The 25,991-nt window shown below is 35.2% G+C and overlaps 1 long non-coding RNA gene across 1 annotated transcript; it reads right to left on the reverse strand.

Annotated features, from left to right (window-relative positions):
• Positions 1-346: 346 nt before the first annotated feature.
• Positions 347-6,686, reverse strand: LOC107288371. The gene is made up of 3 exons (XR_001548901.1): positions 6,114-6,686; positions 5,402-5,522; positions 347-2,187 (listed from the first exon to the last, which is right to left on the reverse strand). It is a non-coding gene; the product is annotated as an uncharacterized LOC107288371 (long non-coding RNA).
• Positions 6,687-25,991: the final 19,305 nt, after the last annotated feature.

Consider the following 25,991-nt stretch of genomic DNA (forward strand, 5'->3'; position numbering starts at 1 on the left):
GATTTTCATTTATCTACTACATTTTGTGTTCATATTGGAAAGGATGGATCTTAAAGCAAATAATCTGGAACTTAGCCTATTCAGATCTGAAATACAACAGCCCAGAAAATTAGAGTAGAAAAGAAGATTTTGTTGATATTTATGTTCTCTAAGTTAGAAGAAAAATAAAATAACAACAACAACAATAATAATAAAGTTGGAAGGAACCTTGGAGGTCATCTAGTCCAACCCCCTGCCCAGGCAGGAAACCCTATACCATTTCAGACAAATGGCTGTCCATTCTCTTCTTTAAAACTTCCAGTGTTGGAGCATTCACACCTTCTGGAGGCAGATTTTTCCACTGATTAATTGTTATAATTGTCAGGATCTTAAAGCAAATAATCTGGAACTTAGCCTATTCAGATCTGAAATACAACAGCCCAGAAAATTAGAGTAGAAAAGAAGATTTTATTGATATTTATGTTCTCTAAGTTAGAAGAAAAATAAAAAGGTTTCTTGTTGTTTGGTCTGCTGTCTTTTTCTCCCCACCCTCTCCATTCATGAGTTCTCTGTAAGCTCATGAAACATGAAACTTAGGAAAAAGTTGAAGTGTTGCTGTAATTGGGATTATTCTATTTTTAGTTAATCAGCAAGCAGTGTGCTGTCCTATCCATGTCCCAGTAAAGAGATTACATAACTCTCTTAACTCTATCTGCTGCAGCACGGACTTCCTGTTTCCTTTGAACTTCCTTTCTCTCCCTTTTAAAAAACTTTCATGTCACTTTTAAGTAACAGAATATTAAGGAATCTCACAGTATATTTGTATTGGAAAGTTGAATTGAGTGTAACAAACTTTGATACATTCTTATTTCTGTAATATCTTGGGTGTGATCTGTTAATGTTGATGTTTTCATCTATATAGAACAAAAAAATCTCAGTGCTCCAATTAGGTAGATAAAAACTGTTTATATTCTTGCATATTTTGCAGAAGACAACTGACCCATGATTTTCCATGTAAGTAATGGAAAGAAGAAGGAGAAAGAAGAGTTTGCAATAGTGGTGAATAGTGTACAAACGAATAGTGAACGAACAAATAGTGAAAGAAGAGTGATGCTTCTCAAAAAGGATTCTTTAAAGTGGGAATTTGAGGAGTCTTGACATTTGCAGTTTTATTACAGTAGATTCTGAAGCTGCTGACAAAGTTACCAGAACTCATATCAAATCTGTTCTGTGCTGTTCCATCTATTGATTCAAGTGGTATTAAAATGATTATTTTGTGATAGAGTATTCGAAATGTATCTTTGCCTTTATGATAGTTCAACATTTTAATCCAGGGATGCGCAAATTTTACTGGGCTAATGGTTTTGCTCAGATTTTGGGTAACATTGTTTTCTCTAATTTTACCTGATTTTTTTTAAAAAAAGATTAATTTATGTCAGTTGCCCAGTGCATTTACATGCTATATGGGGATTCAGTATTTAAAAATGTGTATATGTGAGAATATTCGTTTACTTGAGGTGAATAATTGATGATATATTTAACTTCTCTTACATTTCTAATAGAAAATGGATTTCAAAACAAGAGTTCCTTCTGTATGTTGTAGAGATAGTTGGATGTTCATATGACAGATATGAAGAATTATCAATTCCTCCCACAATGACAGGATAAAAAAGGGATATAGAAGCCCACTGCATGCTATGTTTTTTTTCTGAATTCTTGTTTCTTGCAATTGTCATTCTGTGCTAGGAAAAAAAACTGACCATGTTTACTGGGGAATAACCCCAAGACGCCACATTCAAACTGGAATCTGAATAAACATACTTGTGTTTGTACTACACTTTACCAAACTATAAACAGTATAAGAATAAATTATATATAATCTTCAGATTGTTAATAGCAACACAACCACCTTGCATTTCTTTACGTTCCTAACATACAATATACGCTTGCCTCTAGAGCTTTTTTTTCTTATGCGTTTCTTCCATGACTCATGAAGTGCAGGGTGCCAAACAGAGAATGGCTATTTCTGTGCCACCAGTGCAAACCCCACTACCTCCACTTATATTGTCAAGTGAACTTCCATGGTAGGAGGCACTCTGTGTTCTTTGTTCTTAGCAAATCTTTATGGAAATATCTTGAACAATACTGGTTTCTCCTGTTCAGAAGCTTGTCTTTTTTCCTACTTGCAGCTTCTTGACATTTACTCACCTGTAGAGCAGGTAAAGGTACTCAATATTATTATCTGTACTCTGTACAGTTTCCTAAAATAGTTCCCATGACTGATGCTATCATACTATAACATAACATATTTATCAATTGAATATATTTTACATATAAAATTAAATTAAGGACAGCAGCTTCCCTTGGTGCCAAAGGACAATTCTGAAACCCACAATTAATTTCTTAAATGTGATTGCATAATTGTTTCTTATAAGGTTTATGATCCTGCATTGTCTCAGCATTACTAGGACTTTGTGTTCTGTATTTTAAGCCTGCTGTTAAGTTCCACTCTTGAGTTTTATTGCTGTTTGTTGCTGGATGTGCAATTTCTTGTACTTCCTAAAATTAGTTTGCAAGCATTTTTGCAGCTATGCAGTATAAAACCTGTTGTCTATTCACTGAAAAAATATCTTTATATTCTTTGATAACTTTAACATATAAATTTTAGGTAGTAGATAACAAGTTTAAAAATGCTTCAAATTTACTGTTAAAAATAAATTCAAATTTTTTGAAACTTAAGTCTTACTAAGGCAACATTCTACTTTCTATTCTCAAAGCACTGCACTTTATAACTTTTTATAGTTATTACATAGATCATTCAACAGGACTTTTTCCTTCTTTATTATAACTATTATTTTATTTTATGAGGTTTTAGAAAACTTTAAAAAGTTGTTTGGGGAGCTTCTGTGACTCAATATGGACTCTGAATGAGTCTCTCTGGTTTTACATCAGAATCCTAGCCACTTCATCACAAGTTCACATGCTTATTGGGGGGAAAATAATCTTGCTGTATTCTAAACCAAATCAGGTTTACAGATCAAAATTTGCAAATGAACCCATGAATGAACTGAAGAATTAAAGTTACACATTCTCTGCAAGTACAGTAGAATATTTTTAATATTGAAACTTTACAAATTGAGCATAGAATTGCTTTCTGGGTTTGCATACTTGTATATGAACTATGTTTAGATATGACTAAACGTCTTTGCTAAGAGATTGAGTTAAAGGGTTTTTTGTGTACATCAATAACTGCACCTCAGTTATTCCCAGGAAGGAAGTTATTTGGTGCTACATATACTTTGGTATTGTTTGATCTTCAGCTATAGGGTAAACAAGGGCTGTGAAATGATTTGTTATTTTCAAGTTCTGAAACTACAGTACAAGGAATTTGCACAGGTTATATAAATTATAGTTTCAGCTATTTTTTTCCAAAAGTAAAACAGTAATTAGTATTCCGTTGTATCCCTAGACTGCCTTTTGTAGGAATTACAATAAGTGCTGGTGCTACTGGTGGAAGAATTGTTATGCACAAGTATGGCCTTTAGATCATTATCTCATGTTTCATTGAGAGAGCCAGATGCCATGAAACAATGGGAGTTTCCTATGCCTGGTTTCAAAGAAGATATGTGGCAGAAAGCTCTATAGCAGTGTGCAGTTGTTTCTGTTGGGATTTGATAATTATGCTTACCCTCTGGTAATGCCAGTTTTGTTCTTTACATAGAATCAAGTTTCAGTGGCATTTATTCTTGCTCTCCATCCTTCTTAAGGTTCTGATTTCCATGACTGAATGAGTTACACTACGATAACTTCAGTGCTTGTCAAGTAGTGGGGAAGATGATAGATTTTCCATTTTTAAGGGTGCAGCTTTCACACTTTCAGTATATCCTTGCTGACTTTTTAAAAGCAGCAATAATTTATTTCCCATTTTAAGTTCAATCATGGCATCCTTCTCTAATGTTGACCCTTTGGATATTAGACTACTGCTGTTTTTCATGCGTTTGCTTCCATTCTGGGGAAAAAAATAAAGATTCTGTTCCACTAAAAAAAGGGGGGGGGGTATGAAAGATATTGCCTTTTTACAATGTACCCAAATGTTTCTGCTCAGGAAAACAAAACAAAACTGTTACAGTTGTAACTGTCTGCATTGCCATTTCTCAGTCTTCCTGGGGCAAACAGTAATAAACAATGTCTGGCTTACTCAGTACTAATTTAATGGTTAACTATCAAGTCAGTGGAAATGTTATAGTGATAGAGACATATGTGGTTCTAGGTTTAGCAACAAACTCATGCACATTTCTGGGGCAACTGTACCTCTCATGGCTGGCTGTAGTCATTATGGTACAGTCTTCTTTTTGGAAATATTATTCACCAATATTGTTGTTGGCCACTTCTCTTGTTTTAGCTCATGGAGACACCATTGTGCTTTTTACACTATCATTTGTCCATTACAGGTTGCTTTCTAGTTATAAATTAAGAAACATATGGGCATGTTTCACTTTTAGGAACAGTTTGTATTCATCAGATATGTGAAAGCATGGCAGACTTTTTATTTTTTATTTTATTCTTGTTTTGGCGAAACATCTTCTGATGTGTACTAGCCATCAGATGACAACTCTAGGAAGTTGTGATTCTTTGGAAAAGCTATTTTTTCTGTGATTATACTCTTAAAGTTTTATTCATTAAACGATTTGGAAACCAATCTACCTTTTTCCAGAGAATTAAAATATTTGCTTTTCTGCTGTTTTGCTGACTCACTGATAATTTACAGTTTCGTTGCTTTGTAAAATTAGTTTTGGCTAAAAAAAAAAAGGGGGGGGGACTCCCAGCAACTTAAATGGGAGTCCCATTCTCATTTGGATCCATTTAGGCATCACAGCAGGGATAGACACTGCTTCATTTGAATTTCAGTTAAAGATGATTCACTGAAACTCTGGAGCATGAATAAAGGAAATGACTGAAGAAATGCTGCTACAAAGAAGTTCTATGAGAGTCCTTGGGAGGTTCAGTCGTGTCTTGGCCTGTTTCTCTGTTCAGTGCCTGTCCTTTCCTTTTCCTTCCTGTGCATTCTAAACTCGGTATCTTGGTGCATTGCTTAGTACTGTATGTGAAAGCTTGCAGTTGTTTTTCTATGCATCGGTGCATAACAGATGTCACTATCAGGCTGGAAGGACTTTAAAATAGCTCAGTAAAGAAGGGGATGAGGAATTGCCTTCCAGTGCAAGAATTAAGGCTGGCATATTTCTGTGTAGGGTGATCACTCCAGATTTTTATTTCATCTACAGTCTCGTGCTTTAAGGGAAGCTGCCTTTCATTTTTGAATTATGTTCTTTTGTCATGCTGATCATTTTCTTCCTTACCCTTAATGTTTCCAATTATTTTCTCTCACTGTTGGAGCAAGCCTTTAACCTCCCAGCATACTTACCAGGGGTAGAGAAGGGATTAATTCGTTGCCCGAGGTTCAGGGAACGTTGCCCACACCCTTAGTAACATTTTGTAGGGAACCCCTTTGCTGCTGCCTAGTCCTGCAGAGCTCAAAGGATTAGCTGGTAAAGAGGAAACAAACAAAAACACTTGAGTATACCACTGTTGGTGACTTGGGCCTTTAGATATATGAATCCAAGTCTGATCTGTGCCTCCTTCTTGAACCAAGGTATTTTATCCTGTTCCCTCACTTCTTTTAATGGACAGTGGAAGGCTTGACATTCATAACTTCAGATAGTCCTTGACTTACAGCCATTTGTTAGTGACCAAAGTTATAATGGCACTGAAAAAAGTGACTTACGACCATTTTTCACACTTACGACTGTTGCAGCATCCCCAGGGTCACATGATCAAAATTCTGACACTTGGCAACTGGTTCATATTTATGACGGTTGCAGTGTCCCCGGGGTCATGTGATCACCTTTTGCGACCTTCTGCCAAGCAAAGTCAATGGGAAAGCCGCATTTACTTAACAATCATGGCATTAACAACTGTGGTGATTCACTTTACTACTGTGGTAAGAAAGGTCATAAAATGAGGCAAAATGCATTTAACAACTGTCTCACTTGGCAACATAAATTTTGGGCTCAGTTGTGGTCATAAGTCGAGGACTACCTGTACTCATTCATATGACAAAAAAGTGAAACACTTACTGGAGAGTGTGTCCAGTCCCGGAGGAAAGCAACTGTTTTCTTGGAACTGATGAGTGTTCTCTGTCCTTTAAAGGGATTAATTCAGATATTGCATGGCTGCTTGGAAAGTGTCCTCTGTTTTGAGCGCAGTTGTATTTGCTTGGGTCATATCTCCTGCACCCACTCAAAAGCAAACAACTTTGTTTCCAGTTCTGTTGTTCAAGAGTGGAACCTGTAACTGCCACTCCTAAAAGAGTTAACTGAGCAAGTGTAGCAGTGGCAGAGCCACGAGAAGCTGATGATGCAAAACGTGAGGGAAGAGTGGAAATGAAGCAGAGAAGCCAAGGTGAGGGGAGAACAGGGAGATATAAATAACTTGGGTGCTTAACTGGGGAGCGACTTTCTGTCTTAGTTTGTCTGGCCCTGGTACTGCTAGCATCGGCTCTCTAGGGGAAAGCTGCAGTTCTGCTGTTAAAACACAAGGAGCAGCCTGGAGAATTTTGAGCTGCGTCACACAGCTCAGAGGGAGAGAGTGAGAACCAGCTCTGTCGATAGGTCTACTAGCAACAGCCTACTGCAGCAAGAGACACAGAGAGAGAGATCATGCAAGAGAAGTAATAACAACATTGGGAAGCATGGTTCCTTTTCAGTCCAGCATGTTTTTTTTTCCTTTAAAGAAACATTATTTGGGAACTTGTTGAGGATCAGTGGATTTTGTCCATTGATGGTACCGGAAAGATGCGACGCAATTAATCCCGCAAAGGTGGGGGGGGCAGATATAGGAAGGGTTAATGGGTGGAAAATTCTGGAATGTTCTGTGCTGCGGCAGAGCGAACAGAGGGTTGAGGACTGCACAGGTGTATAGATGAACAGATCTCATGGTTCCTCTATTAAATACGTACGTATTATTTTTTATCGGAGTTGGGGGGGTGAATTGAACTGAGTGTCTCACTTTGTATGTATGTGGCTAGAGGTATCTTTCTGCCCTCCCATCCCTCAAACTTTTCATCCAGTATTATTTTCCTATGGCTAAATGTTGTTTCTGTGTCCTGCATCAGACCAATGGAATGAAGGCACAAGTTGTAAAATGTCAGTGCATAGCTAGCTATAATGCAGAGTCAAGAAAGGAGGAAGGGAAATAGAACAGCAGCTTCGCAGAGGGTACCATCTAACACCCCCTTCTCCAGTTTCCTTATTAAATCAAGAAGTTGGTAGAGGGATTTATCAAAACACTCTGGATCTTTAAAGCGAGAATCTGTATCTGCAGAGTTAAGAAAGTGGCAAATGGACAAATGATGACGCAGGGATCTTTGCTTGGCTTGTTGTTAGGTTTGGAAAGCATTGGTTTGGGGAGGGAGAGGGGACAGGTACATTGTGAAGCCCCAGACCAGCTGACAGAGGGTGAGTTAAGAAGAGAAGATTGCATTTAAGAATTAAATGTCATCATTTTGGCGTCGGAAAGTTGTTTACCTTTCTCTCTGCGTGTCTCCATGTTGGCAGCCTTCCAGCTCACATGTGATAGTCTTCCCTGTACTGCTGCATCATTAACTGAGTGCCTGAGCTTGCACATGATTGGCTGGGGAGGGCTTTCATTCTAAACACTGATTTCCATTGGAGGGAGAAGCAGTGGCAGGTGAAATGCTATCTGAGATTGGTTAGAGCCAGAATATCAAATCTAAATGTTCCATTCCAATTGCTTTAAAAGGGGTTCTGAACAGTTTGTGACTTAAAATGTTGGCTATTTGCTTTTATTCCCCACCCACTCCTCTCCTTTACAGCAAGCACTTTGGAATGTGTCTGTATTCTCAGAGCTAATGTTTTTAAAGAGAAAAGCAAAAAGCAGGAGCTTGTCTATTGTAGATTAGTTTAGTTTATTACTGGTGCAAGTGACGCAGAAGGAAAAACAAATATTCTGTGACTCGAGTTGCATCAGTGACAGGCATATTTCCGGCTGCTGTGAGACAAGCCACGGTGACGTGACATTATTATAGCTTTCAGAGGAGACAACAGAAAGAGACTTTGGTGGGTGTCTATCTCTGTCTTTGTGTGAAAAAACTCTTAACTAGACTAAGCAGTTTTCTTCTGTTATAAATTCTTTTGAGGACAGAGAGATTGCTTGTTAGAGGAGTATCCGTAAAATGCTGGACAGACCTTAGTAGAAAAACTGTGTCTTAGGTTACAACACTGTGAATCGAAAGTCAGTGCTGGATGAATATAGTGGTAAGAAATACAAAGTTTACTTTCTGTTTTTTTATTTTATTTTGCTTTTAAATGAGATCATTGTGAGTTCTAAGATGATAGAAGGATAGTTGGGCAGTTGTGAACTATAAACCAGATCAGGTAGGCAGTGCTGGAAACCCTTCATTTATGGTACACATCTAAGTAGACATGATTCTTTAATCATTTCAGATCAACCGTGTTTTCCCTTCTGACCTATCCCAAAGCCAATTCCAGATATAAAATTATTATGGAGGATGAAATCTATGTTCTTTTCTTCTTTTTCTTTTGGAATTTCAATGAAATCCTAAGCAATAAGCATCATCACAGAGCATAGGGTACTATTCCCTGTGGCATGTTCTCATGAAGTGCTCCAGTAAACTAAAGGATTTAACGATAAGAATCTGTGTGGGTGACTCACTGGCATTGAGAGAGTCAAGTACAGCCAGTTGTTCGGCAGTAGTTTTCTGGCTTTGGAATCAGATCAGATAACATTTTGATTCGCCATCTTGATTCTTCTAGAGTACTCCTGTCTTCTCAAGTATTGTTTCAAGATTTTATTGCTTGCAGGCTTTAATAGCCCCGGAAGAATGAATAAGCATAGTCTGCTATTCAGAAGGAAGGAGAAATAACCAGGAAGCCATATCTGAAAATGGACATGATACGTGAAAGGAGAAGACGGATAGATCTGACAGATACCTACCTCCTCCGATACTCTCTCAAACATAACTTCATTTTTACTAACTCTTCTCCGTTATCAAGTATTATGCTTAATTTGAAATTCTTCTACTGGAAATGCACCACCTTTCGTTTCTCCACCCTACTGAGTGTCCTTGCTCTGCAAAGTTGTCTCCTCCAGAGGCAGTCTTGCATCCTGCGGTGCTAATTCTGCAGAGGAGGGCAACCAGAGGTCCATCTGTGATAGGATACACTCAGGCTGAGATTTTGCTTCTTCTGTCACGAACAAAAAAAAGTGAGTAGATTGGTAGAAGTTGGGTTACTTTCATTTTGACTGACGCCATCTAAACAAACATAGCTTGCATATTTTAGATATAGCCACTAGGTATTATATATTGGTACGGGGGGGTGTTCATTTGCTTTTTCTTGACACATGATGCTCTGTAATGGCATATCTTAAATATTTTTAGAGTGAGTTGGATTTGTAGAGGACGATTGATACTACATAATTTTTCTTGATTCCTCCAAACAAGTGCATTTTCTCACCCAAGCATTAAGGGTTGAGATTGTGTATGTGTATATCCATATTTTTTTTTGTAAATCTAAATGCAGTTCTTAAACATTGCTGCTTTAATAAATAATTGCTCATATAAAGATACTTTAACATATGAAAAGTGAAGCTATGGTGAGTGAAAAGGCATCACTTTTGCTCTACTATTGGAAAAAGATTTGATTTATGTCTCAGGTTAACAATACAAGTGAACCACAGCCTTATACAGAACTTGTCTGCAGGTGGTTTTGAGACTTCTGGTGCTGTCCTGAAGCCAGAAGATTTGGCATTAGTACTTTGCTCAGCTTTGTGACCTTGAGCTAATTTGCCAGTTTCTGCTTTTCTCAGTCATCCACAAAGTGGGCATAATAAGATGTGCGTCACAAGAATGTTGAGACTTCTGTTTGTTTTTTAATAAGAACCATGAAGTATTTCCTGAAATGAAAGGGCTTCCTTATAAAATGGGATTATTATTTCATATTAGGATTACATAGTGTGGATTTACCAAGACCATGCAATAAATATAATATGTGTCCTAGCTACTGCTATTTTTATTTATTTTTTTGTTGGACCATTTTGGCAAACAGATGGACCCAATTCTTAACTGTACATTTTTGCTAGTGATTGTGACGCATCTAAATTTGAATCTACTATTTCTTTAACAGACTAAATGATATTAACAAAAATTAGTTGTGGGAAGGAGGGAATCTATCTTAAAAATCATACCAAAACTTGTGTTCTTAATCAGAAATGTTCTGGTATCAGCATGTATTACTTTCACTCCTGCTAACAGCAGGAGAATATATAGTTCAGTGGTGACTCCTGTCCATTTTGTTGCTGGCGAAATATATTCAGATGCGGTGGTACTATTGCTATTAATTTCTGTCTCGTACAAAAAGAGTCCTGGATTTATATCCGGAAGATACTTGCTGTTGCTGGGAGCAGAATCATTTTCTTGAGGTATTTTTCCCTCCTGGATTTTATATATATATATATATATATATTTAATTTTTGCATGGTTCAGGAAATAATGTTTGATTATAAACTTGATACCTCCCTTTGATTTCCCTCACCCTGTTCCAACCAGAATACAGACTTAAAATATGGTCACATTTTGCATTTTCTTGTCTTGCACTAGGTAGTCATTTGTATTGATCTGGGTGTGGTAACTCTCCCATGATTTAAAAAAAAAATAAGAGTTTGAGGAAAATACTATATTGCATTTATAATTGGGAGGAAATAGCACAAATGAAGCTTAAGTTTCTGTAAGGAAGACAGAATGGAGAATTGTGGCTTCCTCTATCCCCTCCCCACAATTAGGTTTTTTAATATTTATTTTTAAATTAAACATTTATTTTTAAATTAAACATTTTACCGTGCCTTTACAAAAACACATTTTTAGAAGATTTTTGTATTTCAGAAGTGCTTGAAGAAGAGAAACAATGCCAAATAGCTTTCTGGGTAGCCATTTTGCTGCATCACCACCTACTATTACTACATTGCAGAATCCTGAATTATATTTACTTGTAGTTCTGGCACATAATGCCCAAGACCAAGTTGTGGAGTCAGTTATTTGTCTTTTCTCTGTAATAGACTGAACATAAATACCAATTCAATCGTCTATGCATAAATACAAATTAAATAATCTATGAAGCTCTAAATTATAGGCAGAATTAAATCTGTAGGGTATTTTTTTTTTTACCAAATTCTGTTTTCTCGTAATGTAAGATTTTCGTTTATTTTATCTATCTGTATTTATAATCTTACTTTCTTCTTCAACAGTCTATGTTCATTTGCTGGAGAGATCATTAAATTGTTCTCCAGATGTAAACATTCTCACTGAAATTATATATTTACATCACATTAGAACATCCAGCTTAATACAGTCATGAAGCCAAGATGGTGGGCAGCTCTGGAGTTGTTAGCACTCTCAATGAGCAATAATCTAGCAGGAAAGCAAGACTTTATAGATTACATTCCTTAATTTAGAATGCACATAGGAAAAATTACTGTTGTTTTTTTTTTAAAAAGGAAAACATTTAGTATGGAGTAGAAAGTTGTCACTGTTGACCCAAATGTGCAGATTGGTCAATTTGTATTTCTGTTACTGTTCAACGTTATGAATCTCCCGCCTTACTCTGTGACTGCTTTTTCATACATGGTGGTGTGTATTAACTTGTATTTTGGGTTGAATTCCCATATTCTCCAAAGAAGTAGGCAGGTTCCTTACTTTGGGAGACTTTATTCTATTAGCTGCTATAAACTATTCTTCATGGCCTTCACATGTCAAAGAGCCTGGATTTCTTCCTTCTGTCGTTTGTTTATGGTTATTAAGTGCAAACGTTTCTTGATATTCCTCATGTACATGTTAAAAATTGATCTATAATCTGAATACACTATAGAATCTTTCCTGAGGTTTATTTTATTTTAGAAAAGTGTCAAGCTACATTTTTTAATTCTTTACATTTGAATTAAGAAACAAGAATATAAATTACAATAGTTCTTTGTTTCTACCTCTGATATGTTTTAAATTAATATAATATTAAATTGAAATATTGCTTAAATTATTTGGGCTTTTCTTTAGTCCTAATGTTGGATTACTCCTAGATTTTAAAAAGAATGAATTAAACTTCCCTCTGGTTTTAAGAAGTGATAAAAATAATGTATATACTTTAAAGATGTTCAAACAATGTCCATTCATTTGTTCTGAAAGGATTTATCCATTATATATAGTTCTGACTCCAGTCTAGATGTCCATAAACTCTTTTCAACTACATGACATGGACTTTCATCCGTAAGTTATCCTTTTCTTCCTTGAAGTAAGATTTGTATTCTAAAAATAGGTATCTCATTATTTTATTTGGCAAAGGGTAACTATAAAATGCTGTTGATATTGCGGGTAAGTTGATTGCAAAATACTCATTATTGGAGGGGTCTGGAACAAAAACCCATATAGCTCAGTTAATTTATATATAAATTAGACTAATATATTTTGGCTGGGATCCAAAGACGTTTGCCTAGTGATTTATCCCCATGATATTCTTTTATACATTCCTTTCAAAAATCAGTTTATTGCAATTTGAAATTGTTGCATCTATGCCACTAAAAAATGTCATAGGATGCTGCATTATCTATATGTATATGCAACATGGAAATTTTTCCACATAGGATTGTAAACAGATCTATATTAAGAATAAGCAGTAAATACAACATTTCATTTTTTCCCCTCCAGGAATGCATTGCCATTCTCATGAGAAATAGATTTTGTCCTTACTTTGCTTATAGGTTTTGTTGTTTGATTTCATAGGCGAATATGTTCCTTCCAGTCTTACTAGAGCTCAAAGGACTGAAAGGCCTATAAATATGGTGGATGACTACTTATTTCTGTATTTTTATAATCCATGAAAATTATAGCTTCTTAATTTGAGGCAAAATTATTCCCGAACTGAATTTAACTTTATGAATCACACATAAACTATAAATTTAATATACCAAACTTGATTAATTTATGACCAAATTTTACAATTATATAATACAATTATACAAAAAAGTGTTTATTGTTCTAAAGTAATACAGCATGTTGTGAAGATTGTTAAAATCAGTTTGGTTAATTTTTCAGAATAAAAATAAAACTTTTTGCATCTTACTTTAATTTTTTTGAGAAATGCTCGCAGGTCTACTCAAGAATTAGCATCTTCAGTGCTCTAAAACTTGGCAGGATAAGTTGATGACCCACAGGATTTCCTAGATTTTCTCCTTCCCACTGTTGCTCTGTCCAAGCATTCAAAGACCAAAAGATCAAGGAAAAGAAATAGCAGCCTTAATTTGATGTGAACTAAACAAAGAGGCACTTGAATGGACAGTCGTAATTGTGGTCGCCAGTGTTAATTTTAATTCTGTATTAGCTCTAACTGTGATTAGAAGTAACACTTATATTTCACCGTATTTTGAATTAGTTAAAGCAATTTATAAGTGTTAATTATAAAGGATCCTCGCTAGCATGGATAATAAAACCAATATATAATATTTTTATAAATAATTATAATTATTTAAACTTTTATAAATAAATCAATGAGATATCAAGACTTCTTTTTTCCTTACAAGATGTAAACTATTCTCTACTTAAACAGTGTTGTATAACATTCTGTAGTCTGAGACAATATGTTTAGGAACTGAAATGTGAGAATTCTCACTACTACTGCTTTTCTCACAAATAATGACTACACTCAAGACATTGTCAGGTGTTTTGGGGAGGCAGGAGGAAAGATCTTGCAAATTTCAAACCAATATAGTTTTGCGAAACTGAGTAGATTCAGTAAATATGCCAACTTTATTGTTTTGTCTCTGTATACCCCAATTTCACTACTACTTTGAAAGTTATTATACCATTAAGTTCCATATTAGGCAAAACTCCTATTCCTGGAATATTTTTACCACATATCAATCATAGCTTGTATCAGAACAATTATTTCTGAACACATTTCTAAGTTTTGAAGCTTAACAGTTTTGTAGTTTTTTTTCCTCCAAAAACTACAAGTAGTCCTCAACTTACAACCACAATTGGGACCAGAATTTCCATCATAAGTCATTCTGGCTATAAATTGAGTTAGGCTTTATTTACAACAATCTTTAAGGAGGTTGTTAAGCAAATTACCCTTCCTCTATGGACTTCTTTGCTGGTTTTTATTGCCGGAAATTGTAAAAAAAAATGGTTGCAAATCACAATCATGTGACCACAGGATGCTGCAACCAGTCATAAATCAACAGCAATAGCACTTAATAGTGCTTTACAGCCCTCTCTAAGCAGTTTACAGAATCAGCATATTGCCTCCAACAATCTGGGTCTTCATTTTACTGACCTCGGAAGGATGGAAGGCTGAACCCACCTTGTGCCAGTGAGGATCGAACTCCTAGCAGTGAGCAGAATTAGCCTGCAATATTGCATTCTAACCACTCTGCCACCACAGCTCTAAATCAATTGCAATTAAGTTGCTGCCAAGCATATGAATTGCAATCACGAGACCATGGTGATGATATGGTCATAAGTATGAGTACAAGTCATAAGTCACTTTTTCCAAAGCTGTTGTAACTTTGAACTGTCATTAAACAGAAGGTCATAAGTTGAGAACTACCTGTACCATTGCTTACTGTAGTTCTTATAAGCAAAGAAAAAATATTACAAAATGCCTCAAGACTGTTTCCCCCCAAAAAATGCCTTGTGCACTACAACAGTTTTCTACCAATACTGCCCAAATTTGATAGCTATCGTCCAGGATGTAGCAAATAGTTCTGACTAACTTGGAAACTTTTTAAGGAAAGATCTATGGATAAAATGGCAATACAAAACATCCATCTTGTTCATCCTTGCAATAGTTAAAATTAACAGGAGAGTAGTTGAGAACATTTGTAAATCTCATTTCTATTTTGGTGCCATATTTCAGAGAACCTTGGCCCTTTGAAAAAAGAGATTTTGAAAAGCTTCCAAGATTTTACAAATTAAAAATATCAATTAATTTGAGATTTGGTTCTAATTTGCAGATTGTAAATATTATTTTAAATACTATTTCTTTGGTTCCAGGTTCCAAGTAACTTCTTTTTTGCTTCCTTTTTCAGTAATATCTTGAATCAGTTGCCCAAACAGGCTATGGAGTCTGAAGACATTTCTGATAGCTGCCATCACATCACTTCTGCTGTAAAATAAGATTTGCTATTCTTTAATCTCATCAAAAACAGATGTGGTAAGGTACATGAATATGCAAAAGTTTACCTTTTTAAAATGTTGTTTATTATACTGTTTAAGAATAGGCTTCCAATTCTTACTGATTAAGTTTTAATAGCTGAAAAAGTTGAAATAAATGAACCATCATAATCTGTTGAGACTATGTTAATTTGTTTATATCTCTTAGCCTATTTATCTGCTGATGCCTCATATTCTTACTTCAAACCACATAGTTGGAATGCCCTTGACAGGATTTATTGTTCAGGAAAAACTGCTTTTAAATACCTTTTTTTACATTTAAAACGAAATGTAAAATCATTCAGACCTTTCAGTCTGTCTCCATGGCCTTTGAAGTTTCTAGTTTAGAGCTGTACAACTTTTTTTCATACTGAAGCTGCATGTCTTTGACACTCTGGACTCATATTTTAAAAAGTGGGTAGAGTTGAAATATAGACAAAACTCAGTACAATTTCATTTAAATGTAACTGAAATTAATTAATTCTTTTTGTATGTTTAAGGCCAGATATTTAACAATTTTTCCCTTGTTGATGAAAATCTACAGCATAATAACAATTAGAAAAGGGTTTGAAGGTTGCATTCAAATCTCTATAGAAACATGTATATCCTTGGGGCCATAGGTCATGCACTTTTACTATAAAACCTTTATTCCTATGATGCTCAAGGCCACCATTGTGTGCAACATGTACAGTGTCTATGCTATCTATAAAGCAACTTTTTAAAAAAACTTGTTTAAAAACTTTTTTAAAAGGTAGTTGCACCATTTTTAAGGTCCTGTTTGGCTACTTCACAAACTGCTACTTCACAAACTGCTTCCTGATGTTCTTGCTAATTTCCACTAATACTAGTGCCACTCTTGTGAATTAGGCAAGTGAAATTTGATCTTGTAATAATCCTTACAATGATTATTACAAAGTAATTGATTTAAGGCAAACATGTCAAACTTGCGATGTCATGTTTTTCTCCATTGCCAGCAATGGGGTGGGCGCGGTTTCCTGGTGACGCGTCCAGCCCGTGGGCCGGCAGTTTGACACCCCTGATTTAAGGTACCTCTTCCAGATTCCACCCATACTTTTGCCACTTGTTTTTAAAGTAGAATTCTTCCATATAATTAAATATACATGAGCCTCAACATCAAAATCCAATCTATACTTCTTGACTTTTTGATGAAGATCAAATGGAGTATCTGCTCTTAGTTTCTCAGTTCTCAGTTTACTATTGCCTAGTTTCTACTTTATTTTAGAATGTGAATGCTTCTAGACCATAGAAGCTTTGGGTTTCATATATGAAAAATGGCACATGTTATTTCTCACTAGTGCATCATATCTTTATCATAAGCTTTAAAAAAGAAATGGGATGCATTTTAAACAAACAGGCATGTGATAAACTAAATAGAAGCTAAATTGGTTTTAAAAGAACCCAGCTTGAAACAGATCACTATTTGATGTACAGAAAATGGTTGCTAGGTGTAACTGTCAATAGCTGTGAATATAATGAGTTATGAATATCTCTATGGAAGAGGAGGATGAGGGGGCAGAAGCAGAGGACTCCTCAACAGAACAAAATGAATAGGAACACAGAAAAGAGCTGTGCCAAGTTTCCACAGTTCAATTTAACTGTGTAGTTTACCCTTTTTATTTGTGAGAATAATTCTGGAGAATAGTAAAAATGAAGTTTTCTAGGGAACTAAGAATTTCATGATCTGAGTCTGTGCAGGCCTTGTAACACAGTCCTATTCTGAAATAAATTCCATTTTGTTTAATGGATTTTATGTGGGAGCGTGTATTGAACTGCCTTAACAATTCGTACAACATGTAATAAATTAGATATATTTTATTGAAGCTATGCTGTTGTTACAGTATGTTATATAAGGTGAGACATTAACTCGGGCCAAAAAAGAGGAATAAGGAGCGTGCAAAACAGCCCAGTGATTGGCATACAGAATGAAACTTCTAGATTGCTTCAGAATCTTATAAATACCAGATCTCCGGAGTTATTTCTTCAATTGCACTAGTCTGTTACATAGACAAACTTCAGGCATGGTTCAGCAGCAGTTTCTCTAGGTTATTTCTGTATAGTTTATTGCTATAATCTGATGAAGAAGTACTTCTTCAATTTAAGACTTTGACTTCATTATGGAGCCTTTGTATATTATGTGGATTCTCACAAAGATGGTGCCAGCAGCCCTTACATGAGCAACACAAAGGCATAGAGCACTCAGAAGAGATAAACTCCTCCCATCTTTGAAAGGACAGGAGAAAGAAAGGAGCTAACTATTTTGAATTGCCAAAATGTAAAATTCAGATATGAAACCAGAAATACTTGTTGGGATTCTTGTGTCATCATACTAAAAATTTTGCTTAATGAATCTTATTAATCTGAATTTAGATAGATTTGTTCCTGAAATATTATTGTTTACTGATTATTGGTAGAAGTCTCTGATAGCAGTAAAGGAAAAAGATATTCTATGTAATTTTGTTTGCTGATTTTTTTTCTATTGAGTCCAGCTGCCCCACCCCCCAAAAAAAATCAGGGATGCAGTAGAACCTCCTGCATTGCTGATCCTAGGGTAGCAAGATTTCAAAAATCTCTTTTAGCTGCATATTGTTTAAATACCAGATTTGGTGCTTATTTTTATTTAATCAATTTGTTGTACCATAGTTCATATTTTTACTGTTACAATAGTCAAAAATCTAAATTTTCCTATTTTTATTGCTTCCGTGTTTGTGAAACAATTTACTGAAAATAGACCAGAAATTAGAAATCAGGTCCTTAAATAAATATTTTTTTAATGTTTTAAATAAAATTTTGCAGATATCATCAGTAATAGACACAACAGGATATAAATTAGATTTCTTTCTTCAAGAAGTAATCAAATGTACAATTTAGTTCTTGATTAACAACAGCAATTAGGACTAGAATTGCTATCACTAACAACATAATTGTAAAGCTTGATGTCATGTGACTGCACCATTTAGCAATGGCAATTTCAGCAAGTATGGTTGCCATCATTAAGCAAATCATCATAAGTCCTTAAATAAGCATATCACATGGATGCCAGGCCACTTCCTGCTGGCTTTCCCATTGACTTTGTTTGTTGGAAGCCAGCAAAGAAAATCACAAATGGTGACTATGGGATTGCAGGTTGCTGCAACATCATAATCACAAGCCAGGTGTAGAGTACACAGATTGTGATCACATATCTACAGGAATTTTGCAACAGCTAGAACTCTAACCTTCTATTATAGTGCCACTCATTCAGTGCCAAATTTGAACAGTTGCTGAAAATATGGTCTTTAACAAAGAACCACCTGTAAAATAAAGTTAGATTCTTTGTTCAATTCCTTCTTGTGTGTCAGTCTTTCAAGGTAACCAAGACCAGGAAACCCATGTCATGTAGTTCAATACTACTTTATTATAAAATTATAGTAAGAGAATCTTGAAAGTATGAATGCACTTCTCGCCATTCTCCCTTCATTTTTGTGAGAACTAGGGGAAGCATCTGAGATATTTACTAAGAACTATATTCTTGCTCTAGATTCAGACGTCTTTTACTTGACGGTTGTCTTGATAGCAGTAGCTCTTCTTCCTATCCTTCAAGACAATTTCTTCTGTTCGCTTTGCTGCATCATTCATTTTCTTTGCTTACTTGGCTACAATGTGTACTGTGGCTTAATTTCATAGAGGTACAAATGAATGTATCAGATACTTAATTCAACACAGCTTTCATTCTAATATACATATTAGAAGCATAAAATTAATTTTCAACTCAAGTGAGTTAGAGATTACCTTTTATATTGTTAATATCCTATATTAATTTCAAAGCAAATTACAAATTGTTTCCCTGATGCACTTCTAGAAAATACCCAATACAGTTGACATTCAGTTTATGCCTTGGTTTGGCAGATATGTATTCTTAAAATAAATGTTAAAATTTCTTATCCCAGTCTTAATTTGAAGCAAATTTGGGCAGCCTCTTCTGATCTGGCAGAAGAGAACAATAATTTCAGGTAAACGTAATCAGACGTTTGATAGAATATAGGGGTATTTGAAACATTTATTTTATTTATTAAATTTATATGCTATCCAAAGTGATTTGTGGCAGCCAATAATATTATTTTATTAGTAATTATTTGATCAGTTATCTTTTCTTATTTTGCAAAGAACTGCAAATAATTCTTTACACTGTGAATAACTATTGAGTCAATGATTACATTCAGTAATCTAAAATTATTTGGGTTTGCTGCAGTCTTGATTCTGCATGGATGGTCTTTAGTGGACACTTACTTGTTTTCTGGGACTATAGTAAGATACATATTTGGAATTGTCTTTTCTGCCCATTATAGAAATTAACCAATACTTATTTGCATACTCAAAAGAGTTTATAGTTCTTGGTGAAGCTAGTCTAGAATTATTAAATTGGATTCCCACTCTATTACTTCTTCTGAATCTCAGATTGGCTGCTTCAGGGAAGTGCAGAACCAATATAGAAGCTGAAATGAAGTCAAATAGTTTATGCATGAACAGTGCCTCCATTGTTTTGAGATTCAGTTTTAGCTTGTTCAATCCATCCAACTCCTCTGCATCTCCAGTAAAGCTTGCAAGGAAATGTACTGAGTTATTGTCAGCATACTGATCAATACCTTAAATTAATGGATAACCTCTCCCAATGGTTTTACCTTGAGTTTAAATAAAATGGGATTGCTGAGTCCTGTGGTATCCCAAATTGCATCAGTCATGGGTTCACCTTTTCATAACTTCACAACTTTCATCCTGAACTGCTCACTCAGAAAGGAAACGAGCCATCATCTTTACCACCCCCAATCTTTACAGTAGTCCATTGTAAATGTCTGAATGCAAGTGTGTTGTCTAATAAGACCAGGAAGGGTGAACTCCCTCCATCCAGCTCCTCCTAGCTTCTCTCTTCCAGGTTTCTCCCCCAAGTTTCCAGCCATTGCCCTGACTGAATCCTAGATTCAAAAAATCCAAGGTTCTCTGCAGTTGACATCCTTCAAGTTTCCCCAAAACATCCCTAAAAAGGACAGCTTAGACACTGGGCAGAAATTGCCTAATAAATGGCCTCTTCAGGAATAAGTACATCTTCAAGGCAGCTGCTACTACCACCTCTCCCAAAAAGGTATTAATCACCTCTCAAGTCTATCTAGAAAACTGCCAGAATCCACCCACACTGCCTAAAGGAGCTAGGTAAGGCATAGATCCAACCAATGAGTGGGAAAGTTGAGTTTTGTTTTGTAACTTCTTGTATGCTTTGGTTAGCTTTTTATTAGGGATGGTCTAAAGCAGGGGTCCCCAACCCCCAGGCCGTGGTGCAGAACTACAAATAATTGCAGTGGGCCATGGCCTATTTGGAACCAGGCCGCATGAATGGCAGGCCAACACACATGCAGGCAGCTTGATGCTAGCCTACTGCTCATGCAACCTGGTTCCTCTCCCCCCCCAAAAAATCCGGGTCGCCAAGCCACAAAGATTGGGGACCACTGGTCTAGAGTGTGTTATTATCGTGATAGCTATTAGTATCAGTTGCTTTGCTGATAATTATATGTTTTCAATTGATTAGAAACTGATATGTGTTTTTCCATTCTATGCATTATATGGGAAGAAGTAATTCATTTCACTATCATTTATTTTCAGACCTTTTTCCACACAATCTATTGTAACAATATATTGGTTCCCTTTGAGCTTGAAAGTGCTGTTGGTTAATAATAGGCAAATAACCATTCACAACATGATCACAGATAAACAGATTAAGTACTTTTCATTTGATAAAATAGATGAGATGATTCTACCAAATGTCAAAACATCAGATGAAGAGATGGGTCTGATAGTCATGAAGATATTCTGAATAGATATAAATTGTTAATATTGGATTTACAGAAAAGGATTAAGTTTTAGTCAGTGTAAGTAAACTAATCAGGTTAATATCTAGGTTGAGTGCAAGCTAAAGTCCCTGCTGTAGTTGCAGTTGAGAATGTTGGGTCCACTATGGCTGTTAAACACCTGTCTTTCCCAGCTTGTGAAGGTGGATGTAATGATGGAGAGAATTTAAGATTGCTATCTAATATGGTTTAGATTTATTGAAGGTGAAAAGCTAACTTCTCCAAGTATTTATCTTATCAGAATTATCTCTTGAAATTTGCACATTTGAATTTTGTCCAGCACTATGTCATGTTGCAGTCTGTGGATCAAGTAAAGGGGTAGTCAAAAAGCAATTGAGTAAACAAAGCCAATAAATAATCCAGGTTAAATTCTGAGGGATGCAAAGAGAAATAAGGTCAAGTTTAAAGGCCAAGGACTTAGTGAGTCAAGGCACAGGATGCAAGATGCTTAGTCATAAAGTACAAAATGTATAGATTTTGTTTCCAGTAACACATTTGTTCTTGAACAGAGGCTTTTATATAGGAAGAGGATAATCTAAAGTCATTAATTTATTAACTGCTAATGGAGTTTAAGTCTCCAAGGGAACAGTCACTAACTCTCAAGGAAGTTGTAATTTCTAAGAAACTTCTGCTTGGACTTTGGTATTCTTGCTATGTTCTCCGTCTCCAATCTTTATCATCAATTTGCCTTGATTTTTCAGGCAAAAAGGTTCAACAGCCTTTCCTTCCTTCCTTTCCATTGAGGACTCAGTTCAAAGGTTCGGGTATGCATACTTACATTTCATATGGAATATCTGTTAACATGAGACTATTTCTGAATTTTTTATTTTATTTGTGCACTGCACTTTATTATTTCTAGACAAATAATACTACATAAAACTACAAGTCAAGGTAGATTCCTGATAACTTCATAGATACAGCTGTGCAGTTTTAATTGAAGTGTTTGCCATTGTCTTCTGTGATATTTTTTCAAATTATGTTGATCTATGCTAGTCTTGTGATTTGATTTGATTTGATTTGATTTGATTTGAGGGTTCCTTGGTGGTCTCTGAGCTTGCTTGTTTTCTTACAGACGTTTCATTACCCAAACTAGGTAACATCATCAGTACAAAAGCAAGTAAGCAATACCCCAATCAAGAAACTGCCAAAGAAGCCAACAGTAAACAGCCCAACCAAAGAATCTCTAAGACCACCCCCTACCGACACTGAAAGCACAAGCCACTGGAATATAAACTGACAGCAAACCACACTCCTTACTAGCACTGATTATGTTACCTAGTTTGCGTAATGAATGAAACATCTGCAAGAAAAACAAGCAAGCTCAGAGAGCACCAAGACTCGCTCATTTCAATATTCTCCTTTATTGATTTGATTTGTGTTTCAAATTCCTGGATTAGCTTAAAGCCTTGGTATTCCCAGATGCCTCCCACCCCAATACTAACCAATCTACTAAGTACTATGCCTATCCCAGTACTAAGCTGCCCAGAGTTATCCTGTGGTAGGACAGGAGACCAATTAGATAGATAGATAGATAGATAGATAGATAGATAGATAGATAGATAGATAGATAGATAGATAGATAGATAGATAGATAGATAGATAGATAGATAGATGATAGATCCTTCAAAGCTTCTCAGCACAGATATTTCTGCTGCCCACAGAGCTCTAATACCACTATATTCTAATTTAGCATACTATCTAAATTAAACCATTGATACATAGATTATTGCCTAGCTCATGTCTTTTTTGCTATATAGATTCAAGCTCATTGAATCATATATTGCAAAAACTTTTGGAAAACCCACAAAAGGTTTGTTAAGAATATTTGTATAATGTTACATTAATCATACCTAGCTTTCCAGGGAATCATCATAGAAAAATAGTTCTCCATGATGAGTATATCAAAAAGAAAATATTATCTTTGTAGTAAATTTGCCAGAATGACTTTTTGTTGGAAATTAATACAGTTTCTGGATATCATGTGTATCTTCTTCAAAAGTTCTCCCTAGCTTTGCTGCAAAACGAAACACTGAATTTCTGCATGGCCCTAATTATTAAGAATGAGTATACCCCATAGGAGCGGTAGAAGAAAAATGAGCTCAGTGCCATTTGTGCTGTTGGTATATGCTGTTCATGCTTCCATGGAATACAATTGATTTGGTGGTTTTTCTGTTTTTTGGACAATAAAACCGGAAAATATTCAGGACAATTGTTATAACAGGAAAAATGAAATAGTAAAGGAAAAGTTTAAAGGAGGAATGATGATGGAAAATATAATAGAATTGCTGAGATAAATAGCATATGAGTTTAAAAAAACCACCATTCTATACTATTAGGTTTTGAAGGAATGAAATATATTTTCGTTTGTAAAGTTGAAAACATGGGAACCATAAAATCTTACAACTTTTTTTAGCATTTTTTTTCCAACCCAGCTTACTTACTTCAAGGTTACTCTATAATATAATAAATTCAGTTCCACACCTGCATCCTTTTCTGCTTCTCCAATTTATCTGCAATCACTATCGAAGTTTTAGTGCCTGCTAAATCTTTTTTTAGGTCTATATTTTAGAATGGGACTTTCCCACTATGCTATTTATTATACATTTCTTCTGCTTCTCTAAGTATACTAACTCTTCTAACACATTTCTTATTAATCTTTTTAGGCCTGTTTTTTTACAGAGATGGCTATCACAATCTAGAGCTCCATCTTTTGTACTACTATGGTCTGCATCCTCAGACTTGAAAGTGCCAGGAGAAGAACATGCATCTGAACCTATTCTCTTCTAATATGGATACCCAGGACTTTCTACTACAGGTAGTCTTCGACTAACGACTATTCTCTTATCATGTGAAGTTATGACAGAATACACTGTGGGTACTTATAACCCAGTTCTGAAATTCCAGTGCCCTTCTATCATGTGACCACATTCCAGGTGCTCAATAGCAGGCCCGCACTTCAAGCCATTTGCAGCGTCCCATGGCCATGTTTTACAACAGTTTTGCCAAAAAACAGCTTTTACTTCCAATTTTTGGCAAAATCAGCCCATGGCAAACCATTGCTTTGCTTAACAGCTATCACAAAAAAAGTCATAAAATTGGGTCAGTCACATTGGTGACCTGATTTACAGCCATCACAACTTACGACTGTAATGGGCAGACTCTATTACAGTCATAAGTCAAGGGCTACCTATATATGACTTGCGATCAAGAGAGTGTTATTATCAATAGAAATAGTTTTCTCTTCTCTCTCTTTTTACTAAGAAAAATCTGCCAGTTCAGACAGGTTTCATGTATTTATATTATTTAGGAAAATTCCAGTACTCACTAATCAATGCATACAGACTGTAAGAGGTCCATATTTTTTTCAAATGAGGCATTTTGCTTCTCAGATGGCAAAAATTCAGTACTGTCTTATACACATGCATGTATGTAAGCCATTATTCAAAAGGTTTGATTATTCAGAAAATAATACATATTTATAATCCTGTGATATATTCTAATTGCATTGACATATTTTTATTAATAAAAAATAACAATGGCAGATATGTCAGAAACATCTAAAGTGCTGTAAGGCCAATGTTTTGATTTTTCACAAAGTAGAAAAGCAGTATTTACTCTGATGTCTTGGGTACATTGTATGAAGAGACAGATACTGACATTTTGTACTGTACGTTCTGTTTAAAGAACTTAATATGGTTTTAGGATTGTAAAGGCAAGAAATAGATTGAACAATTATATGTAGCATAAATTTGTTTTTTAATCATATAGGATAATAACAGCTTGATTTTCCACTCATATGACCTTGCCAGGATACTTGGAATGATGTGGAAAATGCAAAGCTGGTAACTAGCAATATCATCGTAATGTAGTTCTTTATTCATTCAATGTATTAGCATTGTATAACAGAATGATCTCAAGTGATTTACTGTATATAACCCACATAAAACAAAAATAAAATTCAGTGAACTTCAAATATGTGTAAACATTAAAAGCAGAAAACAAGCAGAAAAAAGAGACTAAAATAATATGTAGCACTAATCATTAAATATACAAATATCTTTCTGAAAGAAGTTCAAAACAATGACTCAACAGCAAGATCATATAACTGTTTTAATGGCCTATAATATAAGAAGAGTTACTAAAATCTGTTGCCAAAAATATATATATAAAAGTGATATCTTTGGAAGTAGAATGTGTGGTAGGCTATAATTGAGAAGGTTCACTCATGTAGTGCTTCCTTCATCTTAATATCTGAGAGCAGCCAGAGAAGAGCCTTGAATGGTTATCTTAGGACATTGGTGGGACTATATATTTTATTTTGAAAATAACTGATATTAATGAATTACTTATACATTACATATCATTCCCTGTGATAAATCCATTTCATCTTATCCAGCAGTGAATCTATATTCTTAATGTAATCTCTAGACTTCAGGATACTGTTTGATTTGTCGAGAATAAGTATTTGTCTAATATGAATATTTTCATATTGAATAAGTTTTGTTAAGTTTGAGAGCCATAGACAATCAAAACAATAAAATGTCTCTTTTTGTCCTTGGCAGAACAGAGTTTGGCAGGCTGTCGAGCAGGAGACAAAATAGATTCCCATTGAAGCAGATTCCTTTGAATAATACCTCTTCTTATCTGAAATTAATTAATAACTCTCACTACTTAATATGTGTTGTAACTTTTTCAGAAATTAAGGAGAAAGTTTCAGAACAGAATATTCTGACCTTTGTTTAATAAATTTTGGATTCAGATTTATGTCCAGAATGTAGGTGTATCACACATTTTAAAATGTTTGATGTTAGTGTAACGTA

The sequence above is a fragment of the Protobothrops mucrosquamatus genome, unplaced genomic scaffold (genome assembly GCF_001527695.2).
Source record: "Protobothrops mucrosquamatus isolate PMUCROS unplaced genomic scaffold, P.Mucros_1.0 scaffold546, whole genome shotgun sequence".
Taxonomy (NCBI): domain Eukaryota; kingdom Metazoa; phylum Chordata; class Lepidosauria; order Squamata; family Viperidae; genus Protobothrops; species Protobothrops mucrosquamatus.